We start from the raw sequence: 21,773 nt of genomic DNA, 5'->3' as shown, positions 1-21,773 counted from the left end.
GCATCTACAGGGATTCATTCCCCCAATATACCAGATATCTCATGATGTACCACAGATTTTAGTCAAACTTTAGATCATCAGTGGAATATTACCAAGTGCACATTACCGAGACACACAGCAGAGGACCAGCAAGTAAGTGGACAATCATGTCCTTTTCCTCACTTTTCCTCTTAGTTAATCAAATGGCAATCAGCTGCACTTGCCAGATACAAATTTAAAATATGTAACAGGTGCACACGTTTCTAAAAATTTGTCTGTTGGTGGTACTACTAGTGCATTCAGTAATGTACTATCTGGTACAGGACTGGTCATCATAGTCGGGCCAGTTGCTTTATTTATTTTTTACTAAAAACTAACAGTCTAAAGTAAAAAAATTATGCAAGAAAAAGTACTAGGATTAGGCTAAAGTTTGTTTAATTACATGGCTTAGATAGCAAATAGCTAATCCTCATTTTTTTAAAATGGTGGGGGAATTTAAAGCTCTCAAACGTCAGGCTACAATGCCTTCTTGTGAAGGGAGAGATTAGTCAATGTCCAGTAAGCATGCTGGCTTGGGTAAGAGAATCAAAAATCTGGATATCAAGTTGTTGACATAAAGCCCTGAAGTCAAAGCATTCCTCACAGCTCTGCTAAAAGAATTGTCAAGCAAAACTCAAACAGGGCTTTGTGAGTAATGCTAAGGCCTTGTCTACACTGGCGGCAGCATGCATACTACGCATAGCGACACACCGCAGTGAAAAGTGAAAAGCATCCACAGCTATACATGGCACTGAAAGGTTCTGGCTGCCGCCTGCTGCAAGAGCCTTTCCCCATGGCAGGGAAAGGCTCCAGCAGCTCCCCACAGTGGGACACTATACTGATAAAAATTGCTTTAATGATTTAAATGAAATAGACAATTGCTTCAATAATTTAAACTAATCACTTCCTTGTGGAGTATTGCTTTTGGAGAATACCTTATTGCACAAATACAGGGGTTACAGAATTTCTTAAGACAGGCTGCTGTAAAATATTCTCACATTATATATAAACACAATTCAACATTACAAGTATATACAGAATATCCCATAACAAAACAAAGAGCTCTCCAAAAAGAGGACTACAGGTTTAAACGGTGGCCTGTTAGACAGAATTGCTGAAGTTTGTTGGCAAAAGTTCAGTAATAGAGTTCCAAGTTTCCTGGAAACTTAGAAGAACTGGTCCATAGATTATTATACATGGAACTGGTCCAATGGATTATGTCAAAAATCATGTAATGCAATTAAGTAATTGCCACTTTGGAACAGATTTAAGTTCTCAGTAGAAGTGTGATTATGGAATATAAAACAAAGCATACACACAAAAAAGACATTTATCTATCCAGCCAAGCTGTTGGTAGTCAATTATTTCACCCTTCCAGGTCCAAGAAAATAAATCAGAATTTACAACAACATTACATTATAGAACCAGATAGCATGATAAAAATGTATCTCTGTTTCAATTACATTTCCAGAGGCTTCAGGCTACAAAATTTTTTATCATAGCACATGGCCAGATAAATAAAAGCTCTTGACAAATTTAAAATTTTGTTTCTTTTATGTCACTTGGAAACCAATGGCTTACCTGAAGTGCTTCCCTCCAGATCCCTCATTTAAAAAAAAGAATTTGAAATCCCAATCTCACTTAAATGTGCACAAACCCTTGAATGCCATACCATGTGAGGCCTTTAGATTAGGGACTTAATTTTAGCGGTGTATCAAATATATCTAGTAAAAGGAGTAAATAAGAGTCAAATCAAATCTGTTCCAACCTAGCATTCTTTAAAAAAAGAGAAATTTGTGAATATGAAAATCGGGAAAACCTTAAAAGAAAAAACTAATCAAAGGGACTTAAACATGAATCTGAGAAAAAAATAAATGTTGAGATTTTCAGGAGTAAAAAACTAGAACCAGTAAGCTCAGGTGAAAATCTTAAGTAAACTTCATAAACAAAGGAAAGAAAGTAAATACCAGATTGATTGCGGTGTCAGCCTCCAAGTCTTAAAAAGGACAGCAAACAATGTGTTAGACTGAATATCCAAGAACAAGGATTTACACTTTTAAGTTGGAGAAGAAAGAGGAAGGCAAACTGCTAGTCACTTTACATTCTATAGGGATACACGTAAATGTTTCAAATTATGAAGCCAATAAGTTAAAAAACTGGATGAATAGATTTGGGCAGCAGTACTGTAGAACTTGAGATCTGGAAATGGCAAAATGGTCTGCTATTTTTTAACCTAGTGTATGTAATAGCTATTTCTGAAAAACACAATTTTCTTTTTGAGTGACAGTTCGTTATTTAAATGCTGTGAAATGCCAAAGTGGGAAAATGCCTTGCACGTCAATTGGTTGTTGTGATTTTCCCCCGTATCTGCTTGCTGTATTTCTAAGCATCCCACTTCCAGCACAGGCAGAATGGATTTTAATTGCAATTTTGCACTGAGTTCATTATATCGTAGCTTTGCACAAAAGCATGTGTTAGTTCCTTTTCCACTGGGTATATGATTGTAAATGTCTTTGACTACATGGCAGAAATGACTTGTAGCAATTGACAGAAACATCTTGTATCCTTGTTCTTATCCCAATGTTTCTGTTGCTACAATCTACATTATTTTAAAGTTTTGATTGTTTTTTGCATTGTAGTTCTGGCTCAGACAAAAACACAATTAAAAAAAGATTTTAAAATACTAAGGATTTATCCACCTCACTATTAATCACTTTTAAATTTCTCTAATGATGAAGTTGGCAAAAATCCACCAACAAAGAATATGCAATATACACTTCCTGAAACGTAATATTAAATGTGAAAATCTAGTGATAAACATGGTATAAATTTGCTGGACTGCATTGGTGGAGATAATTTTCAAAATCTTTTGTAGTGTTTGCCAGCACTTGGCAGAGGAGCTTTCTCCTGTTCCCTTCATGATGCACATTCTTCAAATTTTCTTTCTGGGAACAGAAAAAAATAAGACATAATCTACTCAAACTCACTTACTGTTACAGACCAAATACTGCTGTCTCTTGCAAAGCAATCTACCCACTAAGGATGATAGAAATTTTGCCCACAGGCATGATCGTATTCACATTGAATTCAATATGAATTTTGTTATTGACATCAATGGAAGCAGAATGAATCCCTAAATCAGGGCTGCAGAATTTGGGACTGTATTTTTCCATCGCTACACTATTAGGACTATAGCAGCATAACTATGGTGCCATAGCTATGGCACCATAAACCTGTAGTGTAGATGCAGCCTACAATGACAGAAGGGAGTTTTCTATTATAGGAACTCCACCTTCCCAAGCGATGGTACCTACATTGACGGAAACATTCTTTCATTGAACTAGCTGCATCTACATCAGGGATTGGATCAGCATAGCTATGGTGCTCAGGGGTGATAATTTTTTACACCGTCAAGTAATGTAATCTATGTCAACATAAAATGTAAGTGTAGACCAGGCCTGTCAAATTATAGAGGCTGGAGTGTGACATTGAAGATAGCCTTTATAATGCTACTGATATGACTAATTCAATATTGCCAACCTCTAAGCATTCAAAAATCCTGATAATGGCGTTGATCCATTACTAGATGGAAATGGTAGAACCATCAATAGTAATGTGGAAAATGAAGAAGTGTCCAACAAATATTTCTGTTCCATATTTGGGGCAAGAACAGATGATATTGTCTCATCAGATGGTAGTGATAACACTTTCCCTTCCACTAGTATCTCTGGAGGATTTTAAGCAGTAGCTGCTAAAGATAGACATTTTTAAATTAGTAGTTCCAGACAACTTGCATCCAAAAATTTAACAGTCTTATCCAGAGTTATCATTGCAATTACGTACTTTTCATATGGATTCATGCTACTTAACTATTCCAATTTCACAGATACTTTGTGCACCGAACCTTTAAAAAAAAAAAAACCCTTCATGGCTAAATCCACTGTTACCAAGGACAATAAGTCAGACTCTAAAATAATAGCATTTTCACCCTGAAGAAAGTATTCAACTGTTTGTCACCAGATACTGTGAGTGACATAGTACAAAATGGCATTCATAATTGTATAGAGACAAGTCTGCACATGCCCAAAGACAACCTGCTGTACTGCTTTATAAACAAAGGCCTTGTCCTAGAAAAGTTTGTGACTTGTCCTGGAAGGGGTTATTGGGAGCCAACCCCTATCGAACATTAAAAAAAGAGAGAGAGAGGTAATGGGAGGGGGAGAGGCAAGCGTGACTATGACTGGTGTGTCTGTTCCTTCTCAGTCTGAGCATATGGCACAGAGAGGAGCCCCTACTGAAAAGCAAGGCTCTGCTCTCTGAAAGGGGGCACTCAACACTACATGTAAAACATACTTGGAAAAAGAGAGGGCCAGAGGGACTCCGACTCAGCCTTTAACTCTGACCAACCATGGACTCACTGAAGAGGTGAGCTCAGAATAAGGGAGGATGTCTCTCACAATTTGTTGTTATTGTCAAAGTTCTGTATCTCTAAGGAAGTGAGAAAATTATTAGATGAATTTACCTCCCTGGCCCTAGCAGGTGACTAGCCTGTGCAAACTGATCACAGAGTGAGGTGAGTGCACCCTGGTCTCTCCTTCCCACCCATCTTTAGCCCCAGTACTCTCCACTGCACTAGGAAGACTGGTGTAGGATGCATCTATTTCTGCTCTGTGCCTTCTGTTGACGATCCCTTCCCCCCCCCCCCCCACCTCCCCATGACAGCATAATCCCTCACTAAAGAGATGTGACTAATCCCCACTCCCTGTATGAATGAGGAATGCAGCACAACCCCCCATCCAATTTGTTTCTCCTCAGTGTTCCACTCCCCTGTGTTTGTCCTCACTTTGCCTCTTCACTTCCTATTTTTCCCTCTTTCTGGACCTCCTCCTTCTATGTCTGTGAACTGCTTTCCAGTCCACAAAACATTGAAAAGAAACACATCCCATAGGGGCTACTAAGGGAAAGCAGAGCATGCACGTGGTCATGAGTGACATGGATTGCCAGAGAATGGCAGCTTGTGCAGTGCCTTTCACTCCATTTCCTTGAGCACCAAAATGTCCCCAGTTAACAAGTAATTTGACAATTACAATAGTTCACAAAACTTCCAACCCAAGAAATTCCAAGAGATTGCTAGTAGTTGTAATTACACATACAACCTTTAGCAAAATTTATTTGTTCCACACCATCTATTATTTGTCAGCTTTTTTGGTGCAAGGATTTCATCTCGTGACTTGTACAACACTGAGCATTACTTATGGTGCACAAATCACTGCATACCAATACATGTGCATGGTGATTTACAGGCCATAATTCCAAGGAGTTTATCATTTAAATTGAAACTGTGGGAGTGAAGTCTGCAAAACATTAATACATTTTTTAGTTTGAAAGAGGATTTATAATTCATTATTATAGTTTTGAAAATGTAGAACACTATACAAATCAGATTAATGACTACAACTCTTTGAGAGAAAATTGCAGATTTGGTGATTCAAATGTTTGACAAATTTGTCTTATGCCCAATTGTTTGTGTTTAAAAAAAAAAAAAAAAAAAGTGAAAAAAGTTTTATTTCAACTTTGTTGGGAAAAAAAGTTTCAATCTTTTCAGTTCTGAACAGCTTTTTTGTTTAAAATTTCCTTCAATTTTATTTTAAAAATTAAAAATGCTAAAGCTCAAAATCAACATATAACATTTCATTTTGAACTGAATGACACATTTTATTTGACCCAAAACAGATTGTTTTTTTTTCTTTGTTTTGCTGAAAGCTTTCAAATTTTTCATTTTCAGTTCAATCTGACTGAAATTTGATTTTTCTTAATTGACAGCAAACAAAAAAAATTGTTATTCAAACAGCTCTCCCAGTGACAGGTAGAAATTCCCCACCCCTTTATTTTAGCTATACCATGACAAATTACTTCATTGCATTTCAGCAAATATCTCCATTTTCTGGCATTCCAAGATTTTTAGGGCTGTACTTTGCTATAGTGCTACTAAATCATATTATAAAACAAATCTGTAGTCAGCATTCACTCTCATTACTGCACGGAAGGGGAACCTGCTAGAAAGCAAAGTTCAGAACCTTGAGTCAAGATAATTAATTCTATACCCTCCCTCACTCTGATTTCTACAATCACTGACATGAATAGATAATGGTGCTATTTTCTGTTCTCATCACCATCTTAAAATTGTCCTTAAAATGGATTCATCGGGCACTGTTCATTGTTCTCATCAGAGCCACAGAGATAAGAATGGAAAATTATTGCAGAATTTTGGTGCCTTTTTTGGTTCTCATTCTCTTTTAGGAGAAGAGCAAAAAGTGAACAGAAAGGCAGGCATTCTTGTCAGGCTCTCAATCAGTCCTCTCCCTGAATGTCTATTTTCCTCCACAAAGCCATCTAATTATTTAGGTAGCTGAGTTAAGAAGACAAATAATCCCCATTCATCATCACACTGTACCTAGAGTGCAGCACATGCAGACATTCTCATATACTTTTTGATTATGGACAAAGCACAAAGATTAGCTTCATGGACTATTCCAGGGCCAGATCCAATCTCTCATTCTCATTTTTCTTCATAGCCAGGAGTCATATGGGTTTTACTCATGCTGACATGAAAAGAAAGACCTGTCTGTAGGGCCCTCTCAGTTCCATATGACAATGGGTATTTACTAGTCAGAGATATTTCTCTGGTATTTGTGTATTTGTGTAATTATTTGCAGGGATCTCTATTATTTCTTCTATTAGTTATTCCATTTCTGAACTGAGTATGACAAACAACCCAGTTCTCATGTGGAGGAAAAAGGAACAAAAATATAAGCATGCATATATAACACACACACACACACACACACACCCCTGCACTATTTGACATTTGCATAGCACAGTTGTTTCCATGTAGGATAACAGATAGCTTTTCTGGACGAAGATTGAAGAGGCTGACTGCATTAACCTGGAACCATCATTCCTTTAGGTTGTAAATAGCTGTAACCTTCTGATATATGAAATTTTTTGGAAGGGAAGAGCAGAAGGACAGGGAAAATAAAAAAAGGATGTTAAGATACATTAACAGAAAGAGAAAATAACTTTCTCTTCTGAAACTAATGCTGGGCCAAGAGTGCAGGCAGAAGTCCATACTTACTCTAAGCAGCTGCATCTGAGTCTTTCCAGGCCCAAACAGCATATTTGTGAATTCTGTTTGTGCCACACTATGACTATAGTATTTGCATCATAGTATACAACACCAGCTCATTGTAACTCCAACTCAGAAGAACCTTATGCTTTGGGACCACACCTGGGAGGCAAGTCAGGAGTGGGATGAGTGGCTACAGCAGAAATTGGAAAGGGGGGAAATGCTTCAGACCAGGGTTAGGGGAAAAATGCTCAAATGTAAATAGACAAAGGATCAACAAAAGATCAATATCCTAAAACCAGGCTCAGTTCCTGAGAGCCTAAAATTGTGTCCTTCTAGTCTTTCCCAGCCTTCTGCCACTGCATTGCTAGCTAATGCATACTTCCTGAAAGCAAATGAAGGAACTGGCATCAGCATTTCAAGTGTATCCCAGAATCTACTGGGCTGGCTTCTTCAAGGTGACACTTGTAGGTGCAAAGTGGCCCAAGCAAAATCTTTTAGTGCCATCTAAATATGACTTGTAGACACTGAGGGAAAAGGGCAAATAAAATAAGTGTATGGGGCAGAATTCTGAAAATAATGCCTTTGTAGAATCATCTGGATTTGAGGGGAGGGGGTTAAATACCTGCATTTTGGTGCAATTTACACCACCAGTGTATTTGGGTGAGCTTGCTCCGTACTGGCAGCAAAAAGTTATGTTGAGAATTTGTGGGCAAAATGTCATGAGTATTCTAGGTAGGGCTAGTAGCACTGCTTATTATTAATTAATTAATTAATTAATTAATTGTATTGCCATAGCTCCTAGGAAGCCATAGTCATGGACTAGGACTCCCTTGTGCTACGTGCTGTACAAACACAAATCAAAAAGAGCACCTACCTCAAAGAGCTTACAAACTAATATTAAAGTTGCCTGAGATTTTTCATCATAAGACCTTTTTTCAGTTTCTTATAACTTTGCCAGATTTTTGGTATTAGGGCTGAAATTTTCCATGCTAGGAATCTGATTCAGGCAGATTTTTTGTTTTTTTAAAGTATCAGCCAAAACGGTTCAACCATTTCCAAAAAACATAGTGTATTTCAATGTTAAAAAAATTCTGGTGACCTCCTCTTTAAAAAGCTTTAGCTCATGCTCAGTAGAGAATTTAGAAGTTAGTAGCTAAAATCTCCAAAGATTCTGTGTGCACTGAGCATGCTCCATTCCCTCATAGCTCCTACTACTGATAGACCCGCATGAGCCCTCTCCACAAAGTGACAAAACATGCTCCAGCCCAGTGTTATGAAGGCAAAGCTGAACTTCCCATGTAAGTGAAGCTCCCAGCTTCTCCAGACCGTGCATTGGGACAGAGAGCAGGGAACTCTCTCTTGCTGGCACCCAGGCAACATGGAGGAGGAGGAAGCTTCCAGATTCAAACACAGTGTGGACAAGAGCCAGATTGGGGGAGAAGTAGAATGGGATAAAGGGTTTGGTGAAGCTGGGACTCAGGCAACCTTAATTCTGGTGTTTTCTGATTTTGAGTGCTTGAGTCTGCAACTTGAATCATGTTCTTTTAACAATTTTTCCCCTATATAATTTTCTGTAACTTCTCAATAAAGAAAAAAATCCTATGGCCTAATTCACTCCTGATGTTCTCTTTGGCTAGGAGCTAGACAGGAGAACACCCCTTCTAGTTAAAGTTTCTAGTTGGCCTTTCATTAGAAATGGCATTTAAAACCCAAGCAAAGGCCAATTTTCAATGCATTAGAACAACATATTAAGAGTGCAAATTATTCCAAATGCAGGTGTCCTAGTTCAGCCTAAAAAAACTAGCTTTTGTTACCAGAGGGTAAGACAATTATAACAAAGAAAAGTGAGTTACAGCTTTTCCTAATTAGTCATTATACTCACTGCACAAACCTTCAGCTGCTCTAATCCTAATGAGGAATAGGAACATTTTTTAAATCTGGAAAACTTTGGCATGAAGAGAAAACTATTTCCCACCCAACTCTACTGATATGTGTCTGTAAATTAAATGAGTTGCATTAAAAATACGATCAGATGTCACATCACTGATTTTTCCTGTAATGGGAAACCAACCTATAAGGCCTTCTCAAGTGTTAAGCTTGGTAGAGGGAAGACAATTTTGAAGTACTCTTGTTAAATGAGATACTGGTTTCATCGTCAAGTTTGTATCTTGACCACAAAGGCCAATTCTGATATTGCTTTCATCAATGTAACTACTGATTTGCATTGGTGAGGGGGAAGAATCAAGTTCATTCTGAGGAAATTAAGGACTTAATTCTGCAACTCTTACACTGAAAAGTACTTGTTTTCATGAATAGTTCCAGTGAGCTCAAGAGCACTACGTGACAGTAAGTAGTATTCAACAGAAGTAAGGATTTTCAGTTTGGGCTTTGTTTTATGCAAGGTTCTTACTACTGGTAGTACAGGTAATTTTTTTATTTTTAAATGTTTGGGTTTGGGTTTTTTAAAGTATGGATCACAACAAAGTAGCACTCAGTCACTTAGTAGACACGGAGCCACCACTCAGTAAAAGCCTAGATACAGCACATCTTCAGTTAATGTCCGATGTGGATAGATTATATACAATTCCAAGGTTGTGTGCACAGAATCTTGAAGTCTGCTGGAGAATACTTCATTGGTATAAAATAATTGAAGGCTGTTTCTCTTTGGAAAATACAGATAAGTCAAACGTTATAAAACTGTCCATGTATTATTTTTCTATGTCAGTTTATTTAATAGTAGACAGGACTTGGGTCTGCCACAAGAGGCTGTTTCCATTTTTGAATCATTATAGACTGGCTAAAAATAAGCCATTAGTTAGCAAATATGTGAAGCCAGAAAGACCATGCCTCAGGCTGTCTGGTTTTCTTATTGATCAGTGGAATTACTTTTTTTGTTTTGTTTTTTTCCCTTTAGGATTTCTTCTTGTATTGGGAAAAAACTTTAATAAAATCTTGTAGCTCTGCTGGAGTTTAAAAAACAAATTGTAGACATGTATGCTGCCTGGGCATTTTAGAGCAAAATATCTTCAATTGATTCTGAAAGAAACAACTACGATGTAAAATGTCATCTTTTTAGGATCTATAATCAAGAGAAATTTACTGAATAATAAAGGCTTCCTATCTTCTCAATCACTGCAGACCAAGTTACTAATAATCGCTAATAAATTCACTCTCTCCCGTTCCCCCTCCCCTCCACAAAAATCTTAATCCCCATCCCCCCCCCCCCCCGCACACACACACACACATCCATTTTTGCTAAGCAATTACCCATTTTTTCTTCACAGTCTGAAATACAATTATAACACCATCCTTGGGAGTCTGAGGTTTAAAGTGTACTTAAAAATAATCTCAGAACAAATCCTGGTAGAAACAACAACCTTTGTTGGGACAGTAACATTCTTCCTTTGCCCAGACAGATTTATTATAAACAAGGAGTGGTGTCTGAACTGCTTTTTAAGAAAATTACTGTGTGTTCTAACACATAGATGGGACCCAATTTATTAAAATGCAACTATACCACCACATAATGGCTGTGGGTTCTAACACATAGATGGGGCTCAGTTCATTACAATACAACTATGCCACCATGTAAATGGCAACAGTGTAAATAAAACATACACAAAATGGCCATTTTCTTACTATCTTCCATCTGCTAAATTTGTCCAAATTCAGACATCAGTGTTATTCCGTGGTTTAGGAGCTGTATACCAGGGAAAGATGCATGTTACATGGATAACACCCCATAGGAGTGGAATTCAATATTTAAAGAAAATCAGGCTAAGAAGAGGCAGTCACTAGTTTTGGTGGCTGTCAGGTGTTTTATCGTGTGGTGTGATGTGGCATCAGCTTGTGGCAATGGATGCAGGAGGAGAAGAGACAGGAGAAGAGACAAGGGAAGAAATGTATCTGAGGGAACTCCTACCCAAACTGCAGGGCTATTGCCAAACAAATAACGGGAAGGGGCTTGCTGTAGGAAGGGGGGTAGGGCTAATAGATCTGACACATCTTTAAAAAGTAGCAACCATTCACAATGAGCAGGAGTGGCCCTAGCCATTTTGCTGGCCAGGATGAAAAACGTTTTCAGTGCATGTCCACACTCCCTTGAGCCAAAAAAAATCAAAACCAACCAAACAAAAAAACCACAGCCAGCCAGTCAATGAAAAACAAAACAAAACAAAAATCAACACAGCAAAAAATGAAACACAAAGGGCAGCCAGCCAATCACAGCAGACTACAAAAAAGATGAGTGGCACAGCAGTTTGTCACCCATGGCGATTGCCCTGCTCGCCTGCCCATAGAACTGGCCCTGACAATGAGTAGTATTAAATAACCTTGTGCCAACTGCTAAAATAGATCACCTATTAGGGAGAGAAGGGCGCAGTTTTCAGTGTAGTGTTACACAACGACAAAAATATTTGAAAGATAATGGGGAAAAGTAATTATAAAGCATCAAATCTGGGGTATTGGGAAGCTGACATGCTCTGCTGAGGACACCCAGAACCAGAAGCCACGGAGTTACCCCTCTGTCTCAACAAGAGAGCTTTGCCGAGGCTGACATTTTGTTACACATCTGTTTGCTTCACCCACAGACTCCTTGAGACTCTGCCAGTCTCAACCTTACCCTGGGTGAAGCAATCAGTGAACCCCAGTTCCTGAGTTCCTCAGAGATGTCTCCCTACAGTGCCCAGTCCCTCTACTAGATACTCTCAGTAATTACTAAATTCACTGCCTCCGGAGAGACAGTGCATGCACCAACCCACTAAGTTAGCTGAGGATTCATTCTTTACTTGAATTTAATAGCACTGAAATGGTTTATAGTAAAACTAAGAATAAGTGTATTAATCAAGAACATAGATTTAAGTGATACTAAGCAAGAAAAGAAGAGACAAGTATGGTTACAAACAAAACAAAACATGCTTTGTAGTGACTAAAATGCAATTTTAGCAAGTTACAATCTTTGCCTAAGCAATTTTCTCACTTATGCCAAGTTACCAGCATTTCTAATACTCCAGGCCAGATGATCCAATGTTCACAGAATTAGATGGTGCTATCCCCTAAATGATGGATAACTAAAATGTCTTCTTGGTCCCCTTAAATTTCCCAAAGTCCACTGTCTTTGCCTCAAGAGCCAGGAAGTCTTTCTGTGGTTGCACACTCTGAACCCTGGTATGCTCACTAAGCTATTTCTTCTACCACATGTTACTTCAGTTGCTCTGTTTACCTTATATGTAAATGTACTTTCACCATCCTCTTCCTGTAATCCAGCCAATCAAATCCACATTCCTCTGTCTTGGGTAGGCTGAGTTGACGCACTGCCTCCCAAACACATTTTAAGAACATATTTCCAGCATACGTGTATAACTTTTTACACGCAACCCATACATACATCACACAATGATATTGATGACTGGTGTGCCACTAGTTTACATAAGATACCTTACTAGATACCCTTTGGATGCATATCATGACAAAAGTGCATTGGGGTTATGTTGGGGCACGGGGCCGTCCCTCCTTGTCAGTCTGTAAGGGAGGCCACGCCTCCCACACTGTTGCAACAGTACAGGCAGGCTCAAAGCAGGGAATTAGCTCTCTCTCTTGCTCAGGCCCACAGGCTGGCCAGGGCAACTAAGCAGCCTGTTGCCCCGGGCCTTCAGGCAGGACAGGGCAACTAGGCTTTGTGGAATTCAGTGCCAGTGGATGTTGTGAAGGCCAAAAGTATAACTGAGTTCAAAAAGAATTAGATAAGTTCATGGAGGATAGGTTCAACAATGGCTACTAGCCAAGATGTTCAGGGCCACAGCTCCATGCTCTAGGTGTCTCTAAACCTCCAAGTGCCAGAAGATGAGATTGGGCAATATGAGATGGATCACTAAAAATCTCCCTGTTTTATTCATACCCTCTGAAGCATCTGGCACAGGCCACTGTCAGAAGACGGGATACTGAGTTAGATGGTCCATTGGTCTAACCCAGTTTGTCCATTCTTATGAGTGAAAAGGAACAGAAACAAATATGTAATCACATACTTCAAGAAATGTCAGCTGCAAGGGAATAAAATCTTCACAAAAGTATGTTTGCACACACCTACAGGCCTATGATCTCTCTCGTGCTTTTCCAGCAGCTGCGTAGGGCATGAGGATGTCCACTGGCACAGGCAGAAGTCACCCTCTGCCTCCCCGCTGTTCCAGGATGTGTACCTTTATGGCATCCTGGATTTCCTGTGCCCACTGAGAACTAGGACTAGTGTGCACAGGGGTGGGATTCAGCTATCTATAAAAGCTTTGCAAACCAGTCCTGTTCTGGGTCAACTCTGTACCAAAGTACTCACAAACATTGTGAAAGGCAAAGCAGGCCACAATGATTCTACAGTGCTGGCCACACTGCAATCCAGATGGGTCCATCAGAATGGCCAGTGAACCTCCAGCTGCCCAAAGATGCACTCCATGACCATCCCTGCAGTTACTCAATTTGTAGCTGAATTCCTTTTTCTGGGTCACTGACATCAGGGTACAGATCATCAGCCAAGATAGGAGTGGGTATGCAGGGTCCCCCAAATTAAATTTTGGCACTGACACACACATACTGTAAAGAGTCATGTCATGTCTGGAAAATAAAGTCCCTTCTTCTCTCCTGAAATACAATCCCGATCTCCTCAGCACCCTGGTGTCATGAATCTTTCATCTGTTTCCAGCATTGGTATTCATGAACCTGCCTCTGTGTTCCACTAAACCTTGGAGAAAGAGTCAATCATAATCATTTCAGTTCATATACTCACCCCTTTTGCTAGGTAAAGTATTGGGATGTGGATGCCATCGATGGCCCTTGCACAGTTCAGAAAACCCATCTTCTGAAATTTAGCTATGATGTCCAGTACTTGAGTTACAGCCAGGACAGTATTGATTGCCTTATTATCTTGTACAACTATGACCTGACAGTGGACTTCCCTACTTCAAACTGGTTTGAAACTGGCCAGGACTTATCTGGTGTTGCCAGCTTCAAAGGACAATAGCCACCCACTTTTGCACTGGTATAGGTTCCAAAATTGAGTGTTTTGGCACTGGAAGGATGGTGCAAGCTCCTTGCACAGCTAAATGAAGATCTGTTTCTTCATTCAGAAGTTCTGAAGTTATTGGTCATTATCCCAGGTTTCCAAGACTATATGATCTCACCACATCATGCTCATTCTCCTGCACAAGAAACAGCAGTCCTCCCGTGGGTCATACCATGGCAATACTTGCAATCAGTATATCTGCACCATGAAACCACAGCGGATTATCCCATACCCTTTCAGTCGGCTGTCTTTGGCATGTCAAAATGTACTAATGTAATTCCATCCAATATCTCGCTGATTGAATACGGCCCTACATGAACATTTGTCTCACAAGAAGGAGTGGGACCACATCATCAGTCACTTGCTTCATGTGTTCCACCCAGTTCGACAGAAGGGAGAGGTGAACAGGAATTGCCATAAAAAAATGTGTGAAGTATCAACGAAACACAGCAAAGCTGTTCTTAGAGTATCTCCTGTGACTCACAGAACCCTGGGATACCACCTCTAAAATGGTTGCATACCAAACAGTGGCAGTGTGGACATATCTATACATGTGTACACTTCATGTACCCATGTCCAGCACAACATATGTGGACACTTGGTGCAAGCATGTGTAGTAGTATAGTCATAGCCTTAGATTTTGGCAGCTGAATTCCGTGATGATTTAGTCCATAGTGGGCATGCTCCACTTTGGGGCCAAATTAAGTTTGTACAGTCTACCTTAACTCTGGCATTTCCTAAATTCAGAGTGTTTGACTTTCCAACCTTAATAATGTTCTTTTACCATAGTTTTGTGTGTGCAATTTATATATATAGTACATTTTAATTTAATTATATGCAATTGGTTCAAAAGACTGTTTTTTGGGGGGAATATTATGTGTCAGATTTATCTTCCCTTTCCCTGTGAAAATTTCTCTCACTGATAAGTTTTCCCCATTTTGTCATCAATTGCATTGTTCCACTGCAACATCGCTGTCATGGTCAGAGAGAGAAATAACTAGTTTGAAGCACAGATGAAGGTAGTATTTTTGCAGAAATGCTGAAGAAACTGCTAGCCTTAATAAGATATTGCATAACAGCAGCATATTTTAGAAGTCTGTTCAGAGCAGCTACAGAATCTGGTTCATTCCAGCAACATTCAATTTATCAGAATCCCAATGGGTAAGAGAACTCTACAACCACTTTCATTTATTAATACTTTTATTGTGGAGAGACTTTAGGTTGATCTGAAGAATAATTCCAGGTGGAAAAAAAAACACTAGCTTCTTTGTAAAACACTCAAATGGGAGGCAGTATGTAGGTGGAAATATATACCGACATTATTGGACTTGAAATTGTGACTGACTTCTAGACAAACTTTTTGTAAGTTGCACAAAAAATCCTCTTTGCTATTAAAAGATATTCCCTCCCCACATTGTCTCTCTAACATAAATCCTGAAAATACCAGACAAGAAAACTGAGATGAGTTTGATGCAACAGGGTTTTATTAATGGCACAGGCATCCATACAAAGATCATAAATAAAAGGACTCTAATTTTCTAAAATTATGTAAATGTTAAAGACTATTCTCCTGCAGATGAGAATCATAATAAAATAATCAGGTGGATGACTTGTTTGATTTTCTTGGTCCAGCTGCTCAGTTGCTTTGCTTTCAATGTTAATTTTTGGAGAAGAGACACCAACGTAGGACCGGAATGGGTTTGGGTGAAAACTGTAGAACTAGTATGTTTTATTTTATGAGGCAAACTTTTACAATTGGCTGCACTGACACAGCTCTACAAAAGAAGAGAATGTTCAGCTGCTAGAAATCCTCATGGTCTTAACTTTTACTGCATAAAGCCTTCAAGCCCCCTGTAGTCAAAACTTTTAGGTTGCTTTGCCTTCACCTGGCTATGACTACATAAACTGTCAAATTCAAAAGAGGAACCGGGAAAGAACATCCAGGTACAGACGCAGAGTGGAGAAGTTCTAGTGTGATATTATAATGCTAAAAACTTGAGATAGATATGCCAAATGAGATGATATTTTTTAAATGCAACAGACAATAAAATATTAGAGTGCTCTGTTATCATTGTGAAGTCACGTGTATGTGGTGCAGAAAGACTACCTACAAAAATGTTTTTATGTAGCATGCAAGTTATTCTTTTTCCTTTTTTACTACCATTTAGCAACAGCTTTAATTTTTGCTTCCTGCATGCACCCAATTTAAATGTGGCCATCAGTAAGTAATACGATTGCCTGACAAAATAATTCATCAGCTAAGAACATAAAATTAAATACCAGGTAATGTCAAATTAAAAGCAGGTTACTGCCATGGAATGGAATTTCAGTACCTGGCCAGAGTGTGCTTAACTCCTCCATAGCATAATATACCAGCATGAAATACCATTGTAAAAGAAACACACTCAGGGGAGCTCTGTGAATGTCCTGCTTTACTCAATGCTCTACTTACCTTAAGTGATGATGGCCCCATTTCTTTTTTGCGATTCACAGAGCATATCAGAGTAGAAGCAGCATACAGATGGCCTACTCTCTTATTCTAGACAGAACAGCTTTTATAGGTGGTGTTTTTAGTGAGACACCAAAGGCATTAGGCAGAGCACTGGTGGTTCATTCTACATGACTCATTTCATCCAACGCGTGACAGTGGTCAACTGATAGAATGCTGAAGGATGAAAACTGTAACCATGCACTTGGCAAAACTGCAGGGAAGAATATCAGTCTAAATATGCAGCTAAAAAGCATGAGCCCCCACCAGACTTATGATATGTTGGAATAAGAGAGAGAGAACAGAATAGGAATTTTAGTGTATACGTCCTTTGGCAGAATTTTTGCTCTTTCACATTCATAAGTTTTATCTTGACACAATATGCCTACCAATTACTAATTCATAACTGAGCAGAATGAACACAAGGTTTTCAAAGAATTATTGCTCTTTAGTCAAAAACCCTGGCTACTCTCAAAGGACAATTCAACTGGCAGAAGCGGTGGACAGCTATGTGAGCCCAAGTTCCAAGCTCTTGCTTGGCTAGCATGTTAAAAAGAAAAAGGATAAAATTGTGCATATGCAGAGTAAAAGTTCTTATTTTGCCAGGCCCTTTCCTAAGGAGGGAGTGGCTTCTCATTTTCCCCCTTCATATACCTTGCTCATTTTTTTCTCAGCTAGTTGGGAAAAGGTTCTTAGGTGAAGGATGCAGCAATGCTGTTTGCTGCTTCCAACATCTGCTTTTGGTGGGAGAGGGTGAACTTTCCCTAACCATGACCAAAGTCTGCTCCCAGGTAAGGGAGTTAATATATTGGGGCTGAGCTGCAAGCTTCCAAGAGTAGGATGCAGAAGAAGTGCTCCTCAAAATCTGCTGTGGCATACAGCATTATTTGTCTGTATTTTGTAAAGGGGCTCCATATACAAAAATGATGTCCAAACCTGTATTTTAATAGCCAAAGTATGAGCGTGTTCAGATCCAAGGCTGGTCTAACCGTCTATTTATATTTTTACATGATGCTTATTCTTATATCTTTTTTTTCACAATTTGTTTCCAGCAATGCTTATTCCAGTATTGAGCACTGTACAAACAAAGGAAGACCATGTCTCTGTCACCCTCTCCCTGATCCCCACCAACTCATGTCTCCTGAGTCTTTAAGCTTCTCTCCTGTTTTCACCCGCCATAGCCCTTTGCAATACATCTTAAAGCAAGAGGCCCTGTTTGTCCCTGCCCCATCCAACAGGGACCAGGGGTGGGTTAGGATCCAGAAACTGCTTACCCTTCACCACTGTGACTGAAAACACCAGAGTATTCACACCCTATTGTAATGATATTTGTACAAAATAAACCTTGTGAGGTATTATTTGAAAACTAGTAACTCACTTGTCAATAATATCATGGTGAAATATTATAGCAACATTATATGTAAAATTATGAATTTCCCCAGTATAAGGTTAATAACACATGTTCAAAACCATACAGCCCTGATTAAGCAAAAGTTGTGAAACAGATCTATCCTACACAAAGGAATGTGTGTTTTCCTCAATTTACCTGTACGTAGTAAACTGGGTCCTGGAACCAGCAAGAAGGTGAAATGGCAAGAGACCAGATAAATCTGCATTTCAGCAAACATAGCTGAGAAAAAAGAGAAGAGCAGGGAGCCTCCTTCACTACCAGATATCATGTTGCCTTCTTTACTGTTTGAATAAATTTTCCTTTGAGGGGTAACCTTCAGAAGAAGCCACTATAAAAGAGAGGGGGGAAAAAACACCACAGATCTCTCTCTTTCACCTATGAGGACAAAGGAACCATCCCTTTGACTTTCAAAGGAGATCCTGACCTGGAGAATGTGGTCAGCCACATTGCTGGGAAACTTGTGGTAAAGATTTTATCTTGAACCAATCTAGCTTGCTAAATTTTAGCTAATAGAAAGCATTTTATCTTTATTTCTCTGGTAACCATTTCCGATTTTAATATCTTTTACTCACTTAAAATCTCTCTCTTTATAGTTAAATAAATTTGTTTTAGCTTTAATCTAAACTAATGCACTGTTATGTTTAAGCTGAACTATTTGATAATTCCAGTTAAAGTAGCAAGGTGTTGAATATTGACCCTTTACAGAGTCTTAATATCTCAACTACGTGGGAGAGGGTTGGACAGTGCAGAACTCATATTTTGTGAAAATTTGGGACTGGGAGTTCATTGCGTCACCCTGCAAGTAGTAGTAACCCAAGTAGAAACCCAAGGCTGCTGGAAGCCAGAGTGTGACAGAGTGTTGTTTACAGGCTGCTGAAATCAGAGCTGCAGCAGCTATACGCAGACACTTAGGGTGTGACCTGCATGCTGGCAGGCTGGCTGTGAGCAGCCAAGGCGAGGAGCCACACCAGCAAAGCATTGTAAGGCACCGGAGTTTGTGGGGTAGGCAGTGACACAACCAGGATTGTACACCAGAACTTCACCACCACCATTCCCTAGAGGTTGAGAATTCTCATCTCGATGGGGCAGTCTTATTTAAATTTTCTGTTCTGTCATGCTGCTCTGTCCTGCAGCTCCTCTCATATGGGCCCGCTGGGCCCTGATTGGCAGCTCCTCACAGCCCCTCGCCAACTGATTGCCTTTTCTGCAGCCTCCCTAAGAGTCTATTAACCCCTTACTGGCCTGTGCAGGGCAGACGCCCCATTACATGTACAACAGTAGCTTTCTTAAAAGTAAGGTTTGTTACAAAGAGAATTACATTGAAATTTAAACAACAACTTGCATAATACACCTCATCTGAATATATTGCAAAGCCGAAGGAGGTAGGCATACCTTACCTTGAAGGGGGAACAAAATCTTATCTATCTAAAAAAGTTCCATCTGATTGATTGTTCTCTGATCAGCACTGACATAGCCTCCCCCTATACCCCCACTTGACCTGTTTCTCAAATTGTAGGTGTTTAAGTTCATCAACATTTCATGGCAGGGTGATGTTACTTCAGCATTCATAGACTCAGATTCAGAGACTGTAAGGCCAGAAGAGACATCATGATCATCTAGTCTGATCTCCTGAACAACGCTGCCACAGAACCTCATCCACCTACGCCCATTATAGACTTCTAACATCTGGCTGAGTTAGTGAAGCCCTCAAATCATGCTTTAAAGACATCAAATTACAGAAAATTGATGATTTACACTAGTTTAAACCTGCATGAAACCTGTGCCCCACGTGGAAGGTGAAAACCCCTCAGGGTCTCTGACAATCTGACCCAATCCAACCCCAAATATGATCAGTCAGGTCAAGACCCACCAGCCAGACACCTGGGAAATAATTCTCTGTAGTAACTCAGAACCCTCCTATAGTGAGGAGGGACCACCACTAACCCACTACACCTCCCTATTTAGTGTACCATCACCAGGTGTTGGAGATATTTGCTTCTAGTAGTCACAAATCAGCTATCTGGCATTACAGGGAGTCCCATCATACCTTCCCCTCCATAAACTTATCAAGCTCTTGTTTGAAGCCAATCATATTTTTGCCCTCACTACTCCCCTTGGAAGGCTGTTCCAGATGTCCACTCCTCTGATAGTTGTCTAATTTCAAGCCTAAACTTGTTGGTAGCCAGTTGATATCCATTTATTCTTGTGTCGGCATTGGTGCTTAACTTACATAAGTCCTCTTCCTCACTGATATTTATCCCTCTGATGTATTTATGAAAAGTAATCATATCTCCCTCAGCCTTTGTTTACTTAAGCTAAACAAGCCAAGCTCCCATAAGGTAGGTTCTACATTCCTATGATCATCCTAATAGCCCTTCTGTTCCTGTTCGTTTGAATTCATCGTTCTTAAACATGGGAATCTAGAATTGCACATAGTATTCCAGATAAAGTCTCACCAGTGCCTGGTATAATGGTACTAACACTTCCCTGTCTCTATTGAAAATACCTCACCTGATAAATCCTAGGACTTCATTAGCCTTTCTCACAGCCACATCACATTGGCAGTTCATAGTCATCCCATAATCAATCTATACAGTGAGGTCTTTCGCCTCCTCAGTCACTTCCAACTGATCAGTCCACAGCTTATAGCAAAAATTCTTGTTGTTAGTCCCAAAATGCATGCAATTACACTTTGCACTATTAAATTTCATTCCATATTCATTTCATTCCATTTATATTCCAGTTTTCAAGGTCATCTAGATCTTCTTGTATGATAGTTCAGTCCTCCTCCATTTGGCAATACCTCCCAACTTTGTGTTATCTGCAAATTTTATTAACACACTTCCATTTTTTGTGCCAAGCTCAGTAATAAAAATATTAAGATAAATCCCAAGACCGATCCCTGAGGAATTCCACTAGGAACCTCCCTCCAGCCTGACAGTTCAGCCATTATGTCTGAGAGGTTCCTCTATATTCCTGTCTCCAAGTCCTGCATTTTAAATACTACTTGTTCTCTGTTCCTGTGACACTCCTCAGTCAATGTGATGGATACTCCTAGTGGGGTGATGTCTTTTTGACCAACTCGTTGTCCAATATGCTAATTAGTTTTTCATCTCACTTGAGCCAGACCTCCTTGAGAACCACCTTCTTAATTAACTGACTCCTCCCTTCAGGTATTAGGTGTGACCTTTATTCTCCCTAGTCTACCTATCTGCTATTGTTCAGTTTATCCTAAGACCTCCATTTTGTTTCTTTCTAATATGAAATCATTGTGGCCACCATGTTGGATTTCTAGCTAAACCTGCTCTAAACTATCACCATTTACTACTTCTAAAAAGTCTTAAATCTAAAATTAACAATATCTTTATACATACCTAAACATTATAATATTGTCACCACCTTTGTTATGCAAATTAGAACAGATAAATTCTACAGTGTTTTTCTCCTCTGCCTACTTTTCAGCTGTGTGGCTAAAAGCTAAAAGCTGTCTCTGGTGATAATCCCCTTACATGATCTACATCAACTTAAAAACTTCTTGTATCAACTGGGTCTCTGTCTTTTAGCTACTTAGGAGCAGCTTTGAGTATTGTGGTCAACCTTGTCAGAAACATCATTAAACAACCTCCATCCCAAGCAGTAAGTTAAGTCAGGATCAGGGAATCCCACATTTCATCTAAAA

This window comes from Emydura macquarii, unplaced genomic scaffold (assembly GCF_026122565.2).
Source record: "Emydura macquarii macquarii isolate MOO-44397 ecotype Brisbane River unplaced genomic scaffold, CSIRO-AGI_Emac_v2 contig_320, whole genome shotgun sequence".
Lineage (NCBI taxonomy): Eukaryota > Metazoa > Chordata > Testudines > Chelidae > Emydura > Emydura macquarii.
This window is presented reverse-complemented; position numbering follows the sequence as displayed.